This window comes from Bombus vosnesenskii, unplaced genomic scaffold (assembly GCF_011952255.1).
Source record: "Bombus vosnesenskii isolate JDL3184/JDL3185 unplaced genomic scaffold, Bvos_JDL3184-5_v1.1 scf7180000013264, whole genome shotgun sequence".
Lineage (NCBI taxonomy): Eukaryota > Metazoa > Arthropoda > Insecta > Hymenoptera > Apidae > Bombus > Bombus vosnesenskii.
In genome coordinates, this window is record NW_022882924.1 from 9,083,293 (window position 1) to 9,098,968 (window position 15,676).

Consider the following 15,676-nt stretch of genomic DNA (forward strand, 5'->3'; position numbering starts at 1 on the left):
TACTGTTTAGTAATAGCAGCGTCAATAGTTTGACTTGTTTCAATTAATATGCTTAATTTCCGATCAATAGGTAGGCAATTATTCAGTTTTGATAGGCAATAGCAGTTTTACGACTATCAATTATAGCCTCGACACATCGTTATTAGGATTATTACTGCTTGATCGAATGCGCAGTTGTGCTATAGTGAGTTCGAAATAACGGCCCATTAGAGTTGATCACGCGCGAAACGAAGGCGCGAGATCTTTCTCCCGACCCTAATCGATCTGGCTATTAATCCAAGCGAACAACAGGCCCACGAATATCTCCAAAATGTAACCTCGAATTTACCGAACATGTTGGCGTGGAAACGCAAACACGGGAACCTCATCATAGGTGGTCTTTCTACATAGATGATCCTACAAAATCATTTAACACTCATACTCCTGCAACCGTACGATGTCACTGGTTCTTCTAGTTGGCGCTTTTTCCTTCTATTTTTCCTTTGCAAGCTCTACGTGACATTTATCTATTAATCGAGTAATTAACTTGATTACCATGTCTTGCTAATCATGGTGCATGTGCTCGTTAACTAGTCTACACTAATACGCAACGTACAGTTTATTTTAATACTTCTAGAGATCTACATACATGGAATACCTTTCATTTTGATAATTTTATGTTTGATAAAAGCATATTTACAAAAACTGTATCGATTAAAAATATAAATTCATAGGAATTTTTGTCGATACTTAGGATTTCTTCATAACTGTTATTGTACATAACGTTCAATTAAAAAAGTTGGACTTTCTATGATCCAATCTGTCCACGTTCAATTAATGTCCATCGATATGTATGAGTATAGCAGATGATACACCGTAGATACTTCAGAGGCACTCTATAACTACAAGTCGAGGCCGCCCGCGTCGTGAACTCAAGATGTTTGTTTGGTTTTCCCACGAAGAATGCCGTGAAGCACACTCGAAACTCAGGGGACCGTGCACGTCAAGTATCCAAGAGTTTCCAAGACTAGATACTTCGATCGTCATCGTTGGCGATGTCCTGGAATTGAGGTGCAACGAACAAGGTACGAACCAAAGTACCGTAACCCAGGGCATTTCCAATTTCAATGAGAAATATCATGCTCGGTTCGTCCATAGGTAAATTACATAAGCCTGGTAAACATCTTTCTTAATAGATTTCAACAAGATAATTGTATGGACATCTCGAATAATAATCTACAGTACATTTTGATCAAAGTTGAAATAACAGTAAAATATAGTTCTATAATCATTGCCGATCGTCTTAGTAGATACAGGTAGCAGATTTTTCATCAAAAAATGATGTAATGTTGAATAGAGGAAACACACATTACAATTTACCGAGTATAGTACAACTTAAAAGCCATTTTATTTCCATTCAATTATTCATAGGCTTAAATTTCAAACTCTTTGCCTTTTTACTTGTTTGCCTCTTTATTACTCATTTTTTAAGTAATTCGTCTTTTTCATATTTCTTTATATTCTATTATATTTTATGATATATATTGGCGAATATACATAGGAAAATTTAACAAATATATTCTCTGCAAACTACATTCATCAATTTTTAATTTAACAATAGAGATGTTCAGAAACCAGCGAGATAGAATAGAATGTAAAAGAAGGCGAAATAATACACTTGAAGTTAAATCTGTGTGAATCTGTATTAGAATGTGATAACTGAAACAACAGTTCCACAAATACTCTTGCCAACGTCTTAAAAATTACAGCCAGGCTGTCTGGTAGTAATACCCCCTGTTATCTTTCCACATGATATTTACAATACTGCTATCTCCCTAACAGTTATGCGAATATGAACATTACTTTACACTATTGTCGTTTAAATCCTACACGTATATCATTGTATTTGATGAATTAAATCTTCAAAAAGTAAAAGATTTGTAGAAGCGGGATAATTTAAGGCGAAAAATATAACGTGTACGTAGATATTATGAGCACATCTTTTAATTGTACGCATGTATACGATGCACGTGTTCAAGTTTTAAGTGGTATTGTGGACTACTTGTAGTCGATAAGGGATCGTTGGTAGAGACTAATTCAATAGACGCAAACTCATGAATTTTTTAAAACATTGTGAGGGGTCGACGGCTCTGTAAGTCGATATCCGCGGCTCGAATGCCACGGTTTGGTCTTCGCTTTACTTGGAACTACCTCGGCCTCAAAGTACCTTCGATTTTTTACTGTCAGTGATGTGTAAGTTCATCGATTGTTATTTTTGCTGCTGCAGCTAACAAATTTTCCAGAGATACTATTTATGACGTTTGGAAATTTTTATTATTTAGTCTATATTTTCTTTATGCAAGTAATGACGATTTCACATCTATTACGTGTATCAATGTAACAATGTATTTTTTATTAAAATCTGAAGAAAAAAGAAAAGTAGAATGTAAGCATCTCTCTAATAATTCTCAATAATCGATGACTTTCTAATAACTTCACGGGTGAGATAATTGCGCACAGGTTTGCTAAATAGAGAAGCGCTGTACAATTCTCGATAATATTGATAGGAATGAATTCAGACATCAATCTTCCTTTAAATATTTAGCTTCTCGATCACTGACCCGTCTCAACGAGATCGTCATTGTAAACGCGCCATTCCAATCACGTGGTGTGGCTCCAGCAGCACTGGATGCAAAGCTTATAACAGCAGCAACAGCAGTTCAATGTAGCTGACCGATGCGATACTCGCCTTTACCACCAAACGAGTACGATAACACACTTGCCTTGTTATCGTATCTGCATCGTATTTCCAACCCAGACGATTTCTGATATCAACGCGAGCCTACATCGCAAAATTTTTCCCACTTTCCTTCTTAATTTTATCTTTACCTATATATTGTGAAGTTTGTGTTTACTATACAACTTAAGAAGGTCCTCGCAGTTTTAGAAGATCGAAAACATCTTAAAACATCTTAACGATTTAATCATTACATTTAAAAAATCTTTTAATTTTTCGGAAATTTTAAGCGCGTTGATTATTTTGTCAAGTTGATACTATTCGCTATGATTGTTAATTAATAAGTCTTCTACGTAAAATTTAAAAAATGGCGAGAAATATTGTGCCTTTGATAAGAAATGTTTTTAGCTGTCTTTTAATACTTCGAGTGAATTGTAAAACTTGTCCACTACACAATGGGTGGATTAGTTCTGGTGGACAATCTTTATCATCGCTACGATCCCCGTACTCGATGCCACCAGATTACTTTCTACTTTTACGTTTATAGAAAATTTCGATATGAAACATTCTTTTATAAAGGAAACACTTTAAAAACCACCCGAGTATGCAAAAAGTCATTCAGAATTTAAAAATATCATTGCGAAAACAACTGACAATTCCATATTAACTAGGACAAAAACTTTCGAAATCATAGAAACGTAGAAAGTAGGAACACAGCGTAAAATCTCATAGCAAAGAAACTCCTCTTTGAAACGCGCATTGACATCCTCGGTTAACATTGTTCGATCGTAAAATCTGTCTCGAAGAATTTTCTTTTGCGTTTCTGCGGTACTCGAGAAGGCGATAGCAGTAGCAGCACCAGCTCGGACAACTGGAATTTTTATCCCGGTAGCACCGTTCTTCAACGAGTTACGTGACGAGGATTCTGGGTTCGACGGCCGACAAGGGATTGCAGAGGTAGGAAGCAAAAGCCGGGGCGAACCCGGACAAAACAAGACACGGGGAACTCGCGACAAGTCAGCGGAATAAAGTTTTCTGAACGGCGGCAATAGTGGCGCCCGGAAACTTACGAAAACTGGAAGTGTCCCTTGGACTCAGGTTACTACGTTTTCTCGACGAGAGCCAACGGCCAGAAGGGGATGAAAGGGGCAAGAGGTGAACGACGATGGAGGCAATACTCTAAAACTCTCAACTAAACTGAAGTCGATGGCCGACGTTCTAGAGATGAGAATTCGCTGTAGAAAGAACGTTAGAGAACGACGATCGACTTGCTAAGTTCAATCTGTAAACAGAATTTTCCATAATGGGAAACTGTTACATCCTGAGTAATAATTCTCGCTAGTTTCAATGGAAGCGATGGTGGAAACGAGAACAGTAGATATGCAAATTTTTACTGAAAGACACTAGTAAACGGTGTTTTATTATAAACCGCTGTTCAATGCGAAATACCAGTTATAGAAGCGGGATTATAATTATAACGAATATTTATTCTGCAAGAGTACGGTGCACCCTTTGCTTTTTGGATAAAACGAATTTTTTTCGTACATTTTTCAGAAAAATAAGAATATTATGAAAATATTTATTTATTGCGTTTAAGGAAGTAATTATTTCTTTCAAAATCCTGATGTGCTGCAATCTTTTGAAATCCTAACATGCTCCGAACTTTCTATTAATGCTGTACCTCTATTAAATTGCTTAGTTATTCAAAGTGTCTTATTTCCCGAGTTGTTGCAATAAATGAAATTGTACGATATATATATTACAATAATGTAAAAATAAAAAATAAACGACAAATGAAATTTGCCAAAAACTTTTATAGATGGAAAGATATCAATATAAACTTTAAGTCCTTCTACCAATCTTGAAAAATTACTAGCTAAATACACGCACACACACATACACACCCACTCAGAACGTTGTGATCAGTGCGTCAACGTTGATATCAAGGTATCGATATGGACACTTCAAGAGAAACACTGATATAATCTATTGTTACAATTTCATGTCTCTCGACGATAGCGAACACTTCGATAACTAAGCCCCACACAATTATATATAGATACAAGAAATATATTCGCCTAGTGGAAGATTAGAGTGAACTAGAAGAAAGAAATACCTGAAACAGATATAAAAAGAGCTTCAGAATGTTGAAGCTTCACTATCGCGTATTACGAGCTCAAAAAGGGTTTGATATATAAATAATAAACAGGGAAACATTTTGATCTATTTAATTTTATATTAAAATAATGTAACCAGCAAGTGCACCGAAAGATTAATGAAAGCCACTCCAAGCCATCAGAAATAATATAACGTTTTTCGAAGAATAATATAAGAATTATACGAAACGTAGGAAATGATATGCTTATGATTCGCTAAAAAATAACGAAAATCTGTGCAAAATGTCAACAGCTTTACGATATCATATATTAAAAAATTAACCGCTAATCTTGGCTCCGCCGACCTTCTTATTTCATCTTCGACATGGCTGTCATCACTCTTGGCATCCCATTAAACTTTCACGACATAAAAATTAATTGCTGGCAGGGCAGTCGCTGCAGAAGACACTCGTTAGAGGGTCCTGAGATCCCAGTGACGTCAGGCATAGTAACGAGGACATGGGGGCCGACTTTCATGTCCTGTTCTCTACCCTTATAGAAGGTTGGCATGCATGGTGGTAGTCGATTCATCGAGTGGATCCACGACTCCCCGTCCCGTTCGTGCTACTTGGCCGTTCATTGTGATTTACACGATCATTAACGATACCGACCACCAGAGAAAGAGAGATTTACGCCGTTTCGGGGGAAACAGCTGTCTCTCGAGGATTATACCCAGGCCTATCTCGAGGAACAGGGCACATATGAACATTCACCAACTAAATCTTTTACGAGTGGTCTAGCTCGTTATTCCTCCAACCGAAATGATGCTCTCATCATCGACTTTTTATCTAGGCTATCGGGACCGTTTTGTACAGCAATAAACGATTCGTAGCTGGTCCTAGTTTATTTCAACGTAAATCTAGCTTTATGACAATCTTTCGTATACGTCTTATTAATTGAGATATCGTACAAAATGATAATCTGTTAACCGAGTCGTCGTATGGCAAGAATCTTTTATGGCCACGGAATTAAAAGTTAATTGAATAACTAGAATTATTGATTTTCATATAAAATAGGTAAATAATGAAAAAATTTGATATCATTCATTTGAATTGGTTTCGTCGATCTGGAGTTACTTAAGACCAGAAAACTATACAAGAAATAAGGGATCCTTAATAAAAATATTATGTCCAAGTGATTGGCAACCTGAATGGCGAGTGAACGTGTCCTCTCCGGGTTGGTTGTTAACAGATTAATATTAGAGCAAATCTATAACGATCGACCAATCCATGTTTATAAATATCAAGAAAAGATATACAAGAAATAAACGATTTAACTAAATACTTTCGCTTATTAAAGCAACAGTGAATCTTTTAATTACAGACATCTTTGTACAAGAGCATATAATCTTCTTTCGTAATGTGATACTATTTGTAAATCACACACTGGTTATTCAGATTACCAGCGAAAGGTGTAACGTATCACAGAGGTAATCTCTGGTTTCTCTCTTGCCGGCTCTTCTTGCTCTCGTCCATGGAATGGGCTGATTGACTTTTTAATTGAACCACCGCGTCAGGCAATTACTATGTACTTGTCTTCCTTCTGTTCCTCTTGCATATGATTTATATGCACGACTATCATATCGGTATGTGTCTTTAACTTGTTTTGGTATTCTTTTCAACGATTTACCAGAATCAATTTCTTGATATACGCACAATTGTTAACGATCGCATGTAATACGAATTTTATCCATCTAAAAATATTTCGGAAAAGAATAATTTATTTTAGATCAATTAGGTAAACTCGTAATTAATAATCGAAAAGTACGATTAGATTAATTTACAAGTAATAATGGGAAATAAAATTACGCAAAAGAATTTAGAAAATTGAGAGAAGAAAAAGGGGAATCCTTGAAACTCAGCAAGCGAAAGGTTTTAACAATAATTTGGCGACGAAAAGAACACACAAGGAATCTGATGAATCAGTCAGTCAATGCATCCCTTCCTGGAAGTAGCACGGCGCATCAATCGGTTATTAAGGATGCAAGGCGTGTCCGTAGATCACGATATACTGGCAGGAAGATAATTTATTAGATTATACGCGATATCTTCTCGGTACAGGTATAATAAAATCTATAGAATGCAATTTTATACATGTTTAAGCTATAATTAAGCAATCTTATACACCGGTATTAAAATATTTCGTTTTTAGAAACTCGACCTTTTTGTTTGAACAGCAATGTACTCTTAACATACATACTTTATATGTAATTTTGAAACCGCTTCATTAAATGCTAAATATTTTTGCTCGCGTTGATTTTTAACCGTCAAATAAGAATTTATTATGTATTATTTTATTATAGAACTTCAATTAATGCCTATAAAAGAAACTTTCAAACCTTTTGACAAGAATTTTTCTAGTGGAGTTCTGCTGTGAGAAAGTTGTAAAATCCTTATCTTTTGGCGATTTCTTCATGTATTTCTGGGTTATCTTCATATATGTCGTCATTACGTATAGTTATTATGTATACTTATTATATCAGGTTGTCCCAAAAGTGTCTTTCTTCTACAAACATGCCTTTCGCAACAATACATCTTTGTATGAATATGAAACCTGATCTGTCAAATGTTATGGTTTTTATCTTAATAGAACAAAATGGATCAGACATAATTCAATTAAATAATATAAAACAAAAAATGTTGTGCATCTATTGTTTTTTTGTAAAGCGAAAGAAACTTTTGGGACAACTTAATAGATATACATAATTCATAAAGCATAATTTATGGATTTGTAACAAGTTAAGACATGTGTTCAAGCGATAACCCAATCTTTTGCATTTTTGTGAAGTATTTTATAATTTTTCGTAATTCCTTGAGGGACGAGACACATCCGCTCTATTCAAAATTTTCCACAACTCTGATAGGTATCCAAACACTTACTTATGTACACGTACCCGTATCTTTTATGTACGTAACATTTTCAATAACCAATATGACAAACAAGGATATTTCTACGATCCCATACCAATTTTAATGAGTGAACTTAAAGTGCAAGCAAAATTAAGTTTTTAAACTTGCAATGAAGAAGATTACTACAATTACTGTACTATTACTGCATAAAATTTATACACGTAACAGATCTATACATATATAACTTGATCGTGCCTATTATTCTTTAAAAATATTAAATTTAATACCAGCGAAAGAAATTTATACAATAATTTTATTTTCCTGAATTTTAAATTAATCTGTTATTGTATCTGTATAACAAGTTCCCTCGTTGCAAAATAAAATCCTACTACAAAATAAAGGTATATATACTTCACTGATCAAAATCAGACTCTATAAATCTTTCTCACTCAATTCAAGACTAGCATAAATTCTCGATAGAGTAATAAAATCCCGCGAAGGATGGTCTACGGGTATACGAAATCGATATACGATGCAATAAAGAAACAGAAAATATCGGCTCGTAGAACTCGTGCGAAAGTTTTTTGCGCGTGAGATGGACGCGACAGCGGCAGACGAGCTGTTCCACGAGACACGTGGAAAAAAGGGTGTCGCATAATCGATCGCGAGAAGTGCTTTACGTATTTCCCTGTCGTCTATCGGAGAACAATGAGTCCTGCCACGCGAGCGCGTGGGCAGAAAAGGCGAACGAACGGTCCCCATTATTTCGCGAGGGTGGGAACGACGCACGGTCGCCCGTGCGAACCTAAGCGCCCGTATTCTCCCTCCTTCTCTTACATCTTTTATATTTTATACGAACTCGAGCACCAGCTTCTCCATATGCTTCTTTGCGGCGAAAATCTTGGATATTTCCCAGGGAGGCGACATTAAAAGTGCAATAGCCCGATCTCAATGCGGCCTCGACGTTCGGTTAACGACCGTCAGAAATGGCCGCATTTTGGCTCGTCTCTGCCGACTCTGGCTAATAACAGGCGAAAAAATGGAAAGATTCGAATGGACGCGGCAATCGTACTCGCGTCATTTGCCCGTGGTTTTCCCGTTTCCGGTTCGTATCGTTCGAGATCCATCAACGTAGATCGCGATTGTTAACCAGAAAACCGTATTGTGAGCTTTGTAAGCTGAGGGCTGGCTGCTCTTCTCCGCGTCTTTTGTGCCCCCGGCGATTCCACCGAATGCATCGATCGTTCTCTCCCTTGCTTTCATACTGCGAGATTTATTTTCCCGTTCGATAACGCGCTTTGCGCCACATTACATCGGACGTTTGCTCAAAGTAAATTACGTTTCATTATGTTTGAGGTACTTTCTATACGACAAACGATCCTTGGCCTGTGTGATATTATCATCCTTTAACTCGATTTCTGCTGTCCTTTAGTGGTTTAGTTAGAATCCTTTGAAATGTGCAGCGTATGTAAGCGTGTTTGAGTTTCAGGCTTGAATGTATATACATGTTGTGTATATTACATCTATACGTTATATATACCAAGACAGCTAACATCGGACAGATTTAACGACACTATCCATAAATATCAACTTCGCTTAGAGAAGGAGTAGAAGCAGAAGTTATAGAGATCTGTAAGCAAGAACCTATGAAAAAGGAAATATAGCGTGAAACGATGAATCCAAGTATAACATACGGGTGAAAGTAAATACACGTAGTATAAGCCAGTCGACCGCCCAAGTGGTTCGTTGGGAAAAATAAGAGTACCACCTTGTACCCGCTAGTTAGTCTTCCTCCCGCGAAAGCGGCACCAGCAGCTGTTGGAAACCGCGCGCGTAATTTCGAAGGATTAGCCGTTACCTTACACCGATTCGACTTGTACGCCCCGTAACGAACACCGAATGTAGAAATACCCTGAGCCAGCGCACTACCTTGCCTCATGCACTGCTACCTGGTAGCACTGGTAGCATTCAGCCTCTAGCACACAGTGGCGGGAGCCCGCTCCCGACGTTTGCCTCGAGGTCGAAGCTCAATCTGACGCGAGAGCCCTGGCGCCGATTGCCACACCGTGAACCATGCGCGAATAACTTAAACACTGTGGACAATCGATTGCTCGCTTGCTCGTTTCTCATCGAATATTGCGTCACCGTTGATGTTAATTGCGAAATCTTCAGATAATAGGCATTATCAAAATATTTGGACGATCTCTTATCCCTTGAGCAGACGTATCTAGGACAAATACGTATGTGGACTTATTAAAATCTTAACGTGGCGATTGGAATGTCAGATTAAGTGTGAATTGCCGAAATACCGTTTCCAGTGATTTCTACATTATTCGAAGCATGTCGTAATCTGTGATTATCCAAGACAGTGGATTTGTCAATTAAGTACATATCGTTGATTTTCTATAAGAGTACTTGCCAAAAATGATAGACCTAAGAATAGTGTTATAAGTAAATCTATTTGAAATACGAGGCTTGAAATAAAAGATTATTAGTAATTCGGTCATTTGACGATAAAAAGATCTGTTTCTTTTATAATTTAGGTAACAGTCCTTGTGTCATGAGAATTTTTAATAAAATATCGTTTATATATATATATATCTATATATATTATATATCTATATATATTATATATCTATATATATTATATATCTATATATATTATATATCTATATATATTATATATCTATATATATATATATATATATATCTATATATATATATATATATATATATATATATATATATATATATATATATATATCGTTTATTATTAGAAAAAGAAACACTCTTTGAACTTCGAAATACTTCTTATATATAATTTTATTATCAAAATATTTACATATTCGTCTTAAGAAATAATTTACTTTTAATGTTGGTTTTTGTATATACTTCAAAATTGACAATTTTTTGGGAATGTCGTCATGCTGTTGGTAAAATCATAATAAAAATTCGTAAATTTTTAATCGAAGCTATTTTGAGATAATCACTTGATCGAACAATTTTGTTTGAAATTGTATGCAGATTATTGAGTATACATTAAATCTCTAAATTTGTTTGACTAAATCATTGGATGAATAGATGACCTTCTTGCTAGTTATAAGCTCTTTATATTCGCTGATCTCAGCCCAAGGCGTTGCACGTGCTATCGTTTGCGGTATTGAAATGTACAACCTGAACGTATGCGTTTGGCCGTGTCACTCTTTCAAACGCTCCCCCGTGTAGTCTAGAAACGCGTGCTTATGTGCATGAAGGGAGAATGAGTACGCGCGATACGCACGGCGCGGCGCGTTAAGTTACTTTCATACCGTGTTTGTTACGTGGCCGTATTCTTTCAAACAGCGTTACGGAAATTCCTATTAAACAACGATGATATTAGGTCTTTGTTAGAATTCTTGCTCTTGTCAATTTATTTAAAGTAATGTCCAATAGGTAGATATTTGAGAAAAAAATCATCAAATAAAATATAGAATATAACAATTCTTACATTTCCATTCATTTACAGTTTCTCTTAAAATGATTTTGCGCATGAAAAAGCTGCCTAATAGAGGATAACTTTACCTTTTCTCAAATGCCAAATTTCTTTTCAACAACTTTCATATCGTTTAATATGAAATAAATTTATTATTATTTTCATTATATGTCTTCATTATTCACGATTACTAATAATGACATTTCCAGATTTTTATGAACGCTGATTCATTTAAATTTAATGAATATTCGTCAAATTCAAACTTCGAAAAAATTAGATTTTATATTCACCAACCTAGTATGTGAATTAAAAAAACGAAACATTGAAAGAAACTATAGTTACGTATAAATTGAAACCATCTTATCCCCATTTATTAGATAACTCGGATACATGAACAGGTTTTTTGGTAATCGAGTATAAGACGAAATATTTGGAATTCTAGGGTATCGAAGAAGGGATGACAGAAACCAATGGAGCCTGTAATAGCGTGGCAATAGCTTGATCGGATGGCTGCTTCTACACGTTTAATGTCTCCAAGTAGATAACTTAGCTGAAGTTACTTATTCGTACACCTGCTACGAAAAGAGAAATACCACAACCCATAAACGAGAACCTTTACTTAACACATTATCGAACCTCGTAATTGACCAAATTACTGATAAGAAATTGCCGGTCGATTTCTAAGAAAATCAGTCCTGTACTCTCGTGCCTTTCCTAACCGAGTAAGAAGCAGCAAAGTGCTTGACTTCGAGTCGGAGGTTGAAACGACGATAAAGGTAATGGATCTTCTATTAGAGCACCGAATAGGTTTAGAAAATCTTTTACTCGCCACTTTCCATTCTAATCACAGATCGAGAGACACTACTCTTTGGTATTTTTACCTAAATGACACCTAAGTGAATTAGGAACTTATTAAATTGAGAAGATACAGATTTCGAGAGAAAAAGAAAAAGGAAACACTTATGGGCTTTCTCGGGTTTCGATTATTCACATTTTCTTTCTCACCAGGTTATTCGTCACTGAAATTAAACGATCATCTGACAATGTTTTACTAATTGTGGTAAATTTCTTGCAGTAGTTTTTGCGCTGTTTTTTTATACTTACTATGCCGTAACGAACATATAATTTATGATTAAATTAAACAAGTATAACTATAAATACATATTTTTATGAGTTTATACGAGAATAAAAAAATAAAGCGTAAGTAAAATTTTAAGACATAGAAACGAATGCTTTACTTTGGCCATTTTTTTACTTTTATCTCATGTAAACTCCGTATATTTTCATGAAATATAATTTAAGTTTTCATTATGTGCATAAATATTCGTACCTTGTTTATAAAATTATTAATCGATATTAATATAGACGCAATAGCAATCTGAGTACGAGGTCACTTGGATAATATTATTTTCATATTGCAATTGTTATGTATTTTGCATCGAGATATCGTGGTTCTACTGATTCTGGAAATTTGAAGGAAATGTTGGCACGCTATATGCTCACAATGTTCAAATCTATTTGACGAAGCCTTACCGCTATAGTATTCGATATCAATCCGTGACACGAGGCGGATAATATCGTTACCGCGACCTTGTTTTCCCTGATTGGATTGCCCTCGTACTTGTATCGGTATAGGCTACTATTCGATATACTCTATCGGAAAGAAAGAAAATGCTAAGACCTCCAATTCTATCAATCGTGATTGAGATCTTAGTTTATACTATATTTCAATTGAAACTTTATATCTGTGACTTAATCATACTTTCTAAGAATATTATACTTTTATACTTGCCATTGTGATAATAGATATATAATACTATATAATTACTGGATGTTATAATCTTTTGATAACATACCACAAATACTAACCTTAAACAAATAAAACATATTTTGGAAGAAGTAAAGAAAAAATTCGCTCAAAATTCAATATACAAATTTGCTTTATATTTACAAACTCAATCGGCAATCGTTATAACTATACTTCCTAATACTACTGTTTCCACTTTTTACCTACTTAGAAAGGTCACAATGTAAATTCTGCGTGCATAACATCAACATCAATGCTATGTGTTATGCAATTGACGAAACTATTCGCAATACTGCAGAACAAGGTTTAAAGCGTTGCACTTCACATATTCTTGCGACGCACGTCAATAATGGATCGAAGTGCATCATCGATCAATACAACCGGATTTACGTCCGCTAAAATCTTTCTTGTGTTCGCTTGTTATTCATCTTAGCACATGTGTCGCCAGGATTTGAAACGTTCGCATGTTTGTAGCGTGAATTGAGCTTCATTAAGTTCATCACGTCATATTCGTCGAACATTTTCACTATTCAGATTGGTAGACGAGGAAAATTTCGTAAGAGTTGGATGTTTTGAAATTAATCTAGCATTTCCTTTTACATCGATCGTATTAGATCGAGCGCATGCTTGATTTTAACGCTCGTTTGATTTTAACCGTAAGCGTTTGCTATCCTGTTAGAAATATAATATATCGAAAGAGCCATTAAAAATAACGCAGGGTAATTGGAAGCAAATGTAATTGACCGGTTTGTTATCGTCGACATACACGAGGTGGAGACTGATTACGTTATCAAAACATGTGTTCAATATGTGTAAAAATAACATTTGACCACCTATTGCTAGAGAATATAGCGTTGGCCAAATATCAGACAGATTTATATTGTACGGTGGTCAATGACCAATTCTCTTCTAATAGCAAAATAGATAACATTAAAAAGAAAGATTAGCAAATTGTCGCAATACCATTTTCTTCTGATTTTCAAATATTTATTTAAGATATTCTTCTGCATTTGTCTCAAATACTTTAAAGAATTAAATAATACATCTTTATCAATATCAAAAGGAATATATATTTAAAAAAAAATTACGACAATAATTATGCAGTATTATCGATTATCACAATTTATAGAATACGTAAATACAAATTAAGTATTCTCATTTTCACGTGTCAACTAAATGATGGATTAGAGAAGTAAATTAATTTATTCCTATAGTTGAAGTAATAATTACGATTCTATTAGATACTATGTATGGCGATTAATAAATGTACGTAACTAAGCTATTGTATTTATTTTACAAAACTGTGTCACACAAATGTTTTTGAATTTTTGTTTTATTATTACTGATTTTACAGATAAGTGAAATTGAATTGACCATAAAAAATCAGAATCTCGATAAGGAATTGCACAAAGCTAACTATACATGCTATCTTACCAGACAAAAGAGAACTGTTACAGCAAGCGGGTTTTTGATTTATCATTCCAGAAGAAAGAAGAAGGAAGAAGGTTCAAAACGGTTTGCAGCAATCGAAGATTAGTCGAGATGTCGGAAACGGAGGAAGATAGAGCAAGAAAGAGATAAGAAGGGAGAAATACAGAAGAAAGTAGAACAGTAACGAGCGTGAGAGCCGGATAGTCTATGCGATCGTTGGTTAATCGAACGAGTCTCATTCAGAAAGCATTTTAATTGCGCGTTTCGCTTATCTAAAATATGTTGGCTTATCGTCGACGTATCGTTTGATTTTTCAACTGACAATTCATCGCTTTTGATAACCACCAAAGTAACAGAATTCCATCATCTTCATAGGTTGCATCCGATCGAGGATCTACGGATTGCTACGCTTTTATCCGTCGCGTCGGTCACGTAAAACTAAACTTACGCTTGTTCTTAGAAGACTTGTACGATATCTTGGAGAATGGGAGATTAGAACACGTGACAGATCGATGGCTTCAAAATAAATATCTTATTGAAGTGGCATTGTATCAAAGATTTGAAAATTTCTAGATACGTGTGAATACCATCTGCCGAAAAATAAATGAGTATTATAATAAACAATTTTTTTTTATTTGAATATTTTTTAAGAATCGATATTTAGGTAGATTCTTTCATAGAGTAAATATCGGAATTATAAACAATTCACTTATTTAGAAAAGTGTAATATTATGCATCGAGAATATGGTAATCTAAGAAAATTATGATATTACAAGAAAATATCTGTTTTCATTTCTTTTCGGATAAAATCAGGATTATTAATAATTTTTAAGTAATAACGAAATTTCACAACTAATGTATTTTGGATCTAACTGGAAGATATAAACGCGTCATAAAATCTCCTATAATTTAACTTCAACCCCAACTTTCAATTAGTTAAATTAAAAGTATTTTGAGTTTGACTAAAGTCAGACGAAATTCCAATAACGAAACATTTAACCGATTTCGATCATTAACACCATACTCATAGAATGTTCAAGAAGTACGAACAATGCATCAGCTATGAAACGCAGTGCAATCTTTATAAGAGCTCACATCGAACACGACATAAAGTCTCGTTTTATATAACTTCACTTTCTCAATGCGTGTCGTAGAACGGGAAATATTAGTTCCACGTTACACGTCTATTTGCATGGTTTGTAGACTGTATCACTAGTTCCTAACACTTCACCCCCTGCCAGCTAA

At 34.9% G+C, this 15,676-nt stretch overlaps 1 protein-coding gene across 3 annotated transcripts in view; it reads right to left on the reverse strand.

Annotated features, from left to right (window-relative positions):
- The window catches only part of LOC117236966, a 126,348-nt gene that overhangs the window by 50,411 nt on the left and 60,261 nt on the right, over positions 1 to 15,676 (reverse strand). The window lies entirely within an intron of this gene.